Below are 7,376 nucleotides of genomic sequence, written 5' to 3'. Positions count from 1 at the left end.
TGTTGTGCTCCTAGTACCTTAGGAGTTAACACTGTTCACTAATTATTTTATGCACCTGGGTGTGTTCTCATTTCCCTTTATATACCTGTCACTCCCAACACACATAGCTGGTTATTGATGTGATATCCTGTGGTTACACCCTGTGATTCTTCCTCCTGCATTGTTCCTGTGATTCTACTGCATTAGGATCTCATCATTCATTCTGCTGATCTGTTTCATATGTGAACCTGGGACTTACCTGTGCATTTCCCTGTATATGCTGCCTGGAATCTTCCCTCACCTTCCATTTAACTGCAACTGCTGAATATCTGGTATTTCTGCAAACTTATGATTTCATCACCTGTTTATATTTGCCAGCAATAAACATTGTTTGTTTCTTCACCTATTCATGGCTCTTTAGCTGTATTTCTACTTTGTTTCGTGACAATAACATACACCTGGTCAGTATAAGGCAGAATAACGATAACATCTTCAATACACATTGTCTAATAAGGCACACTGGTAATCACAGTTACTACTTTCACGTTAACAATATCTGACTGGTGATGATGCAATAACCATCAATAACCAGTGGTGGGATTCAAAAAAATTAACAACAGGTTCTATGTCCTAATGACCATTTTAACTATACCAAAAGATAAACCGAAAGGTAGTCTAACAATTCACGCATTAAATACTGCAATAAGAACAGTAAAAGAGGTAAAGACAACTAGATTATGTGTAACGTAAGATTTTAAATATTAAATACCTCATAAACAGTTAGTGAAGATATTTCCATATTGCTGTTTGATTGGCGTCCTCACTTGCAATTTTCTTTGCTTTTATCCGAGCATCATCAGCTGTGTGATTTACCCTTAACCATCTTTGCACTGTAGGAGTAGGATCCCATTCCTTCAGCGGTAGGCCGCTAAGACCGATAATCATAATGTTTGATATATTGGAAACAGTTAGCCGACTTCTCTTCTCAGAACATATAATGTTCATCTTTGAAAAACCCCTTTCTGCTTCTGCTGAACTTACAGCAATTGTTCTGACAATATTTCTAGCTCTTTGAACACTTTCAGGAATTGAATAGTTCTCGTTGCTTTTTAACACATTTTCCACAAAATCTCTACTCATTAATCTCAATTTGGTAATTGAAAAATGTATTAAATACATGCAATTGCTCTTCAGCTGCTTTCCATGGAACTATTACTTCTTCAATATTCCAGTAATCTGGCTCCAAAAACTTGAGAAATTGTAATGCATTATTATCATCAAATTGGCTACAACTTGCTTTTAAATGGCCACAATCCATTAATCTTTTTTTAAAATTCGTTACAATGCCTTGTAAGAGTGTTTTCCGAGGAAGGCCAACAAACCGATGATTTTCTACAAAATCGATTTTTTTTGTAGCTTTCTGAAGTAATTAATTCATTAACCTTTTTTTCGTATGGACCCTTTTCTTTTTCAAGCATTTCAAATGCTTTAATAGATCGAATCACAAGCTTTTCAGCCTTTATTATGTCGGTATTTCTTGCTTGCAGTGCATTGGAAAGCAGAGAAATTTCGTGTAAAATATCAATCATTAATGCCAAATCAGTTAAAAAAAATATATTTTTAAGACGGGTAGCCATACCCAAGTACTTGGCATTTGAAGAAAAATAGTGATGTAGTGCAGGATAAGCGCGCCACACAGCTAGGGTTGACCTTAAACTACAGGCAGCCCATCTTGGTCCCAAAATTCTACCAATCTTAATAAATTCAATTCCAAGTTGTTCGGATATTTTGGTAAGTTCAATCTGGTTCTTATTGGATTGATGAAAAATAGTATATATCTTATCAAGGAATATTTTGAAATGATTTACTTGCTTTATTTCCTTTATTGAGTCATCTAAAACAAGTTGGAGGCGATGGTTTAAACAGTGCCATATTATTATGTTTGGGAAGTCTTTTGTGATACTAGTGCTCACTCCAGATTTTCGCCCAAGCATAACACTTGCACCATCAGAGCAAAATCCGATTAAATTTTTTTGTAAGTAGTTCTTGGTAAGCCCAATTTTATGTAAGCTTTCCAGAACTGAAGAACATATTGTCTCTGCATCTTGTTTTTCCAATTCAACTAGCTCAACAAAAATTGTTGGAGATGAAACTGAGTCCTCAACTTTTAAGAACAGTATTATAACTGGTTTGCAAGATATAGTTGAAGCTTCATCAATAATCAAACATATTTTCTTATCTTTTGCAGTAATTTTACTAAATATTTCTTTTTTAATTTCCTTGGCAATAAAATCTACTATTTTCACAGCAGTTTTACGTGAATGCAATCCTATTCCCATATCTAATCCATTTTTCATTTGCAGTTCGATCTCATCTTCTATGTCTGAAAATGGTTTACATCTTTTTGTCAGGCTGTAAATTGTATTAAATACTCTACAAGTAGTACTGAAATATTTTTTATTCATTGTATCTACTACGTTTGTTATAGTATCCTGCTCACGTATTTTGAAGTTGTCTTTACAAATGTTATGAGCCTTTGATGAAAAATGTTCTTTCATTTTTTTCCTTAGAGAAGCTTGTTGTACCATTCTGTTTTTCCCTGATGCCTCAATCTGAAAACCTTTCCACTCTTTTGACACATGAACACTTTTCTCTTTTATGAAATCATATTTCGCACAATACTCACAACCTAACTTTTTGTTACAAATGCCCAGGCCTTCATATTTTTCTTTAAAATTTTTATATTGTTGCACTGACCAGCATTCCGGAAGACTGTCTGCAATATTGGAGTTGTTGTGATTTTCTATTTCAATTGACGTGCTGCTTTCTTCACACTGTATTGGTTGTGCTAGTGACTGTGTTGAACCTTCCAAGGGCAATTCTGATACAACAGCGGAATCTGACTTTGTTTTCTTATTGAAAAAATCTCTCAAAGTATGTTGCCTTTTCATCCTTGTTTCAAGGGCTACATAAAAAACATTAAAAAAATTGTATATAATAACATTTATTTATGGACATGGAAGTAGAAGCATACATCTCAGCCTCACTCTAAGTACAGAAGTCATGGTCCCATGGCAGCATGAAGAATCTTTATCATACTACTGCGCCATTTTGATTCCCCCCTCCACCACTACAGGCTAATTAAAATGGCTCCTCTCCTCTCTGGCCAGCCCTCAGCCAGCCCAGCAACCAGCTCAGCCATACTGACAGCCCCTGAGCTAACCTTCTCCTCCTCAGCAAGCTAGCAGCAGCCTTCAGCCGCCCTTCCCCTCTCTTGCCACATTAAACACTGCAGTGAAAATAATGTGCCTCAAAGCAAAGGTGTTAGTCTCGTTCCATATATATACAAATAAAATAACAATCAGCTCTCATGTTGATAAAAGGAAAACAGTGCAATCCGTTACTTACATATACGTTTAGTAGATTCCAATTCCGCCTGATGTCACCACAACGAAGACTACCGCACTGCGTGTCCAAACTTTACACCTTCCAAGTTTTTTCACAGTAGCGGTGTGCCCCAAGTTCTATTCAAATATGAAGGTGAGTGTACTCCTCACTGTTTAGCCCTCTTTCCGCCTCATAACCAAGCAGACGTATGTAGGTTGAAAGATTCCAATTCTGTTCACTGTCACCTCGCGGGAACCATCAAAAACGTATAGTGGTCAAATTAACCTCCAGAGATACCTGTAATAGCGCGGTATCCCAAATGCTGTTGCAGTGTAAAACAAGTGGTCTCCTCGTTAGTCACGCTCCTTCCTCTCACAGATCGAGTAGACAGATGGATCTTGAATAAAATAACTTTATTTTACATACAGATAATGACAGTTTACACGCTGTCATCAAAGTAAAAAACTGTTTAAAATGTCAAGTGCCAAAGTATCAAATGATAGCGGACCTCTGCGTTTCGTTCTATAAAGAACTTTTTCAAGAGCTATTAAAACTGATTTCTCCAGGCCAGCAGGCTGGGCCGGACTGGGACTAAAAATCAGCCCTGGCATTTACAGCACACAGGCCCACCTGCTGTGGGCTCCATGCACGATATAGTTGGACGCTGAAATGGTGTTGCTGGTGCAGTCCAACATGAAGCAACAGCCAGTATTTTTCCTATGTGCAAAATAATAAACTAATTTGCACCCCTTGCATTGTAACATGGTTTGTTCAGGAGCAAACTTACTTCTTATTTTGCTTTGCTTTCCTCATTGACTCAGGCCCATATAATTTAACACAATAGACGTAAATTCAAAATGAAAAAATAAAAATCATTCTAAAATAAATAACTAATCCGGCACGTAGCATACACTAAAAGACTAAATCAGCACAAATACTGCACAACCAACAATGTGTTTAAATAAGTTGCATACCCTACAATAATGAAGCAATTGAAACAAATATGTTACTGAATACTCCTAAATATGAATATTCATAAGTGTTCTCCAGCATTAAATTTAGACAGATTGTGCCATTGTCTCTTACCTGTTCTTGCTCTTCTCTCTTGCAGCTTTGTTGTCCTCTCGCTGGCTTGTGAAAGTTGGAGTCCTGTATTGAAAATGCAAAAATTGTATTATAATGCAAAATGTTAACAAACCCTGAATGATTAGGCTCCTTAGTTCAAACAAAACACTTCATTATGGACAGATAAAACTACCCCATTGTACAGGCATATATAAGCAATATCTGAACATTTGTGGTCAATAAAATATTAACCTCTACCAGCCCCATTTCACTAGTATTTAATATTCTAGTGATCGCTGAGACCACAGAGAGCATCCATGTAACCGTCACGCAATAAAGTTATCATGCCTCCCAAAGCTGCTCTATTTATTAAATACCCCCTAAGACATTTCATTACCCCTGCAGGTATTTTCATTACAATAACAACTTCAAACAGGTAATAAACTCAGATACACAAAAATAAATTGTGTACTTCCAAAATAGTTATTACTTCCCACTGTAGCTGTTAATATGGACTATTGTGCTCCCTCTAACTAAACCACGCATCTAAACACAACATAAACAGCATTGTGGGGAGTAAACTGTATAAAGATGTATATAAATATATATATATATATATATATATATATATATATATATATATATATATATTTATATACATCTTTATACAGTTTACTCCCCACAACGCTGTTTTTGTTGTGTTTAGATGCGTGGGTTAGTTAATATATATATATATATATATATATATATATATATATATATTTTAACAAAATATGTATAGATAAAAAACTTGTTAATTCATTTAACTACCCACCTTCAGTAATTTTCATTTCCTCCTCTTATAGCCATTGCCCCCCCCCCCCCGGCAGCCATTTTTCCTTACTCTCCCCTGCATGGTATTTTTATTAGCCCTTTCCTACAGTCATTGCCTCCCCCTGCAATAAATTTTACTTATTCCCCGCCTGAAGGTATTTCCTTATACTCCCCCCTTAAAGTAATTTCCTTTTACTTTCCCCTGCAGTCATTGCCCCCCCTGCAATAATTTTTACTTATTCCCCCCGCAGATATTTCCTTACACCCCCCCCCCCCCAGAAACAATGACAAAAAAAATACTCTTTCTTACTTTAAACCAAAACGAAGGACGAATACAAATTAATACCTGAGCAGGCTGCTGGCATTCACTGTGCGCACCCAGCTAGTGAAACCGCGTAGTCAGAGGCTCCTAGGCGACTGCGCATGACATCACGGCGGCTGCGTCAGGATGTCACATCGCGCAGCCGCATGAGGTAATATGCAGTTTTCTTTTCCAGCAGAGCAGTGACGGATCGGGAGAGGGAGCCGGGAGGAGCCAGTGCCGCACAGCAGGCCAGCAAACGGTTCTGCCGAACCGCAAGTATTTTTGGAATCGGTTCTATAGAACCGGTGCGAACCGGCTGAATCCCACCACTGTCAATAACCCATCAAGACTCTTACAGTCACTACTGCACCCACTAGAGGGCTACTTCTTATTCAGGTGTTTGGGGTACCGTGCTATTCCCTATGGGTCAGGCGCCCCACTTTTAGCATCTACTGCTGAGTTAACTTGAATTGCAGCGGTACCACTAACATTGAATGTCACACCTTGAATAATAATCAATCAATTCTTAGGTAAATCACATAACATTAACATCATCTAAAACATTTGGTGCACCAATATTATCCCCGGTAACATTACCATATTTTCCACTCAGTCCTGGGCTGACCTGTGCACAGGAATTTGGGTAGTGTTCCAATGTCCTACAGAGGTTTCCATCAAGGGTTAAGTATTATAGTAGAAAGCAGGGCTGTTGCTCATTTCAGCCACAAGATGGCGCTGTTCTCTCAACAGTCAATGAATCTCTATCAGCACATGTGCTCTGCAGCAGGGTATAATGTCCAGATATCAGCACAAAAACAGGATATAGCTGAAACGACCGTCTTAATTGTTCCCTGCAGCCTGTGTAAGGGTATGATCTAGGGGAAAAGCTCTCACAATCCTTCCTTGTACAAGAATGCAATGTCAGTTTTGGATAAATTCTCTCATCACTCTTCTCTCTGATACTGGGGTGTGTGCAGTACACTGCATGCTAAGGTTTTACCTGGAGACGGTTCTGCAGTTAGTAGAGACTGTCTTTGGTGCCCCGCTGCGTGTCCCCAGCTGTTCTCCGTCCGCTTTGCTGGCAATGTCACAGTTCTGGCAGCAGCTTATCGTCTCTCTGCTCGGCTGCACATCCTCCCCCTTGTTCCTTCTACCATGCTGCTCTCTCTCTCTCCTCCTTCCTGCACAACCTCTTCCTGTTACTCCCCCAGCCAATCAGGGCCTTCATCCTCCTCCTGTCAATCACTCCTGGGCACAAGTTTTCAGGAGCACAATTAACCCCTTGTAGCCCTGCATTTTAAAAGCGTTTATGCACTCCTCTGTGCTGTTCAACAGGGCTTTGGGGTACCACATATACTGATCTTGAAACTATTTATATCTAATATATATAAGCCTAGCGGCGTGTGTTAGTGTGTGTGTGTGTGGAAAAAACTATTTTCTCAGAAAGGGCTCATCCAATTGACCTGAAATTTGGTATACTGACATTATTTGACAAAAAAATTCAGTCAGTTAACTTCCATCATCCCCCCTTCTCCCCGTGGGAGGAGTAGTAAAGGCTAAATTTACCAGTTGAGGGCTCAAACTCTTGACCGTGTGGGTATTTATTTACCAGAGCCTGTGTTTGGTCATGGACAATTGTATGTCGCATTTTCACGAATACGGAGAAGCAGTGATGAGAAAGTGCAGGTTATGAATACTGCCCTTCAAGGAAGACTGATTGAGCACAGCGATAAGGTGTTTACCAGAAACGTGTATCGAGAGGTTTTAGAACAGTAAGATGATTGAGATTAAGGATGTGGCGATGAAGATGTAGGATGAGGTGATGGAG

At 38.7% G+C, this 7,376-nt stretch overlaps 1 pseudogene; it reads right to left on the bottom strand.

The window, feature by feature from the left end:
- Window positions 1-1,111: 1,111 nt before the first annotated feature.
- On the bottom strand, window positions 1,112-2,940 carry LOC142144883 (E3 SUMO-protein ligase KIAA1586-like; annotated as a pseudogene).
- Window positions 2,941-7,376: the final 4,436 nt, after the last annotated feature.

The sequence above is a fragment of the Mixophyes fleayi genome, chromosome 1 (assembly GCF_038048845.1).
Source record: "Mixophyes fleayi isolate aMixFle1 chromosome 1, aMixFle1.hap1, whole genome shotgun sequence".
NCBI lineage: Eukaryota > Metazoa > Chordata > Amphibia > Anura > Limnodynastidae > Mixophyes > Mixophyes fleayi.
The sequence above is the reverse complement of the archived record's forward strand: the minus strand, read 5'-3'. Positions and strand labels throughout refer to the sequence as shown.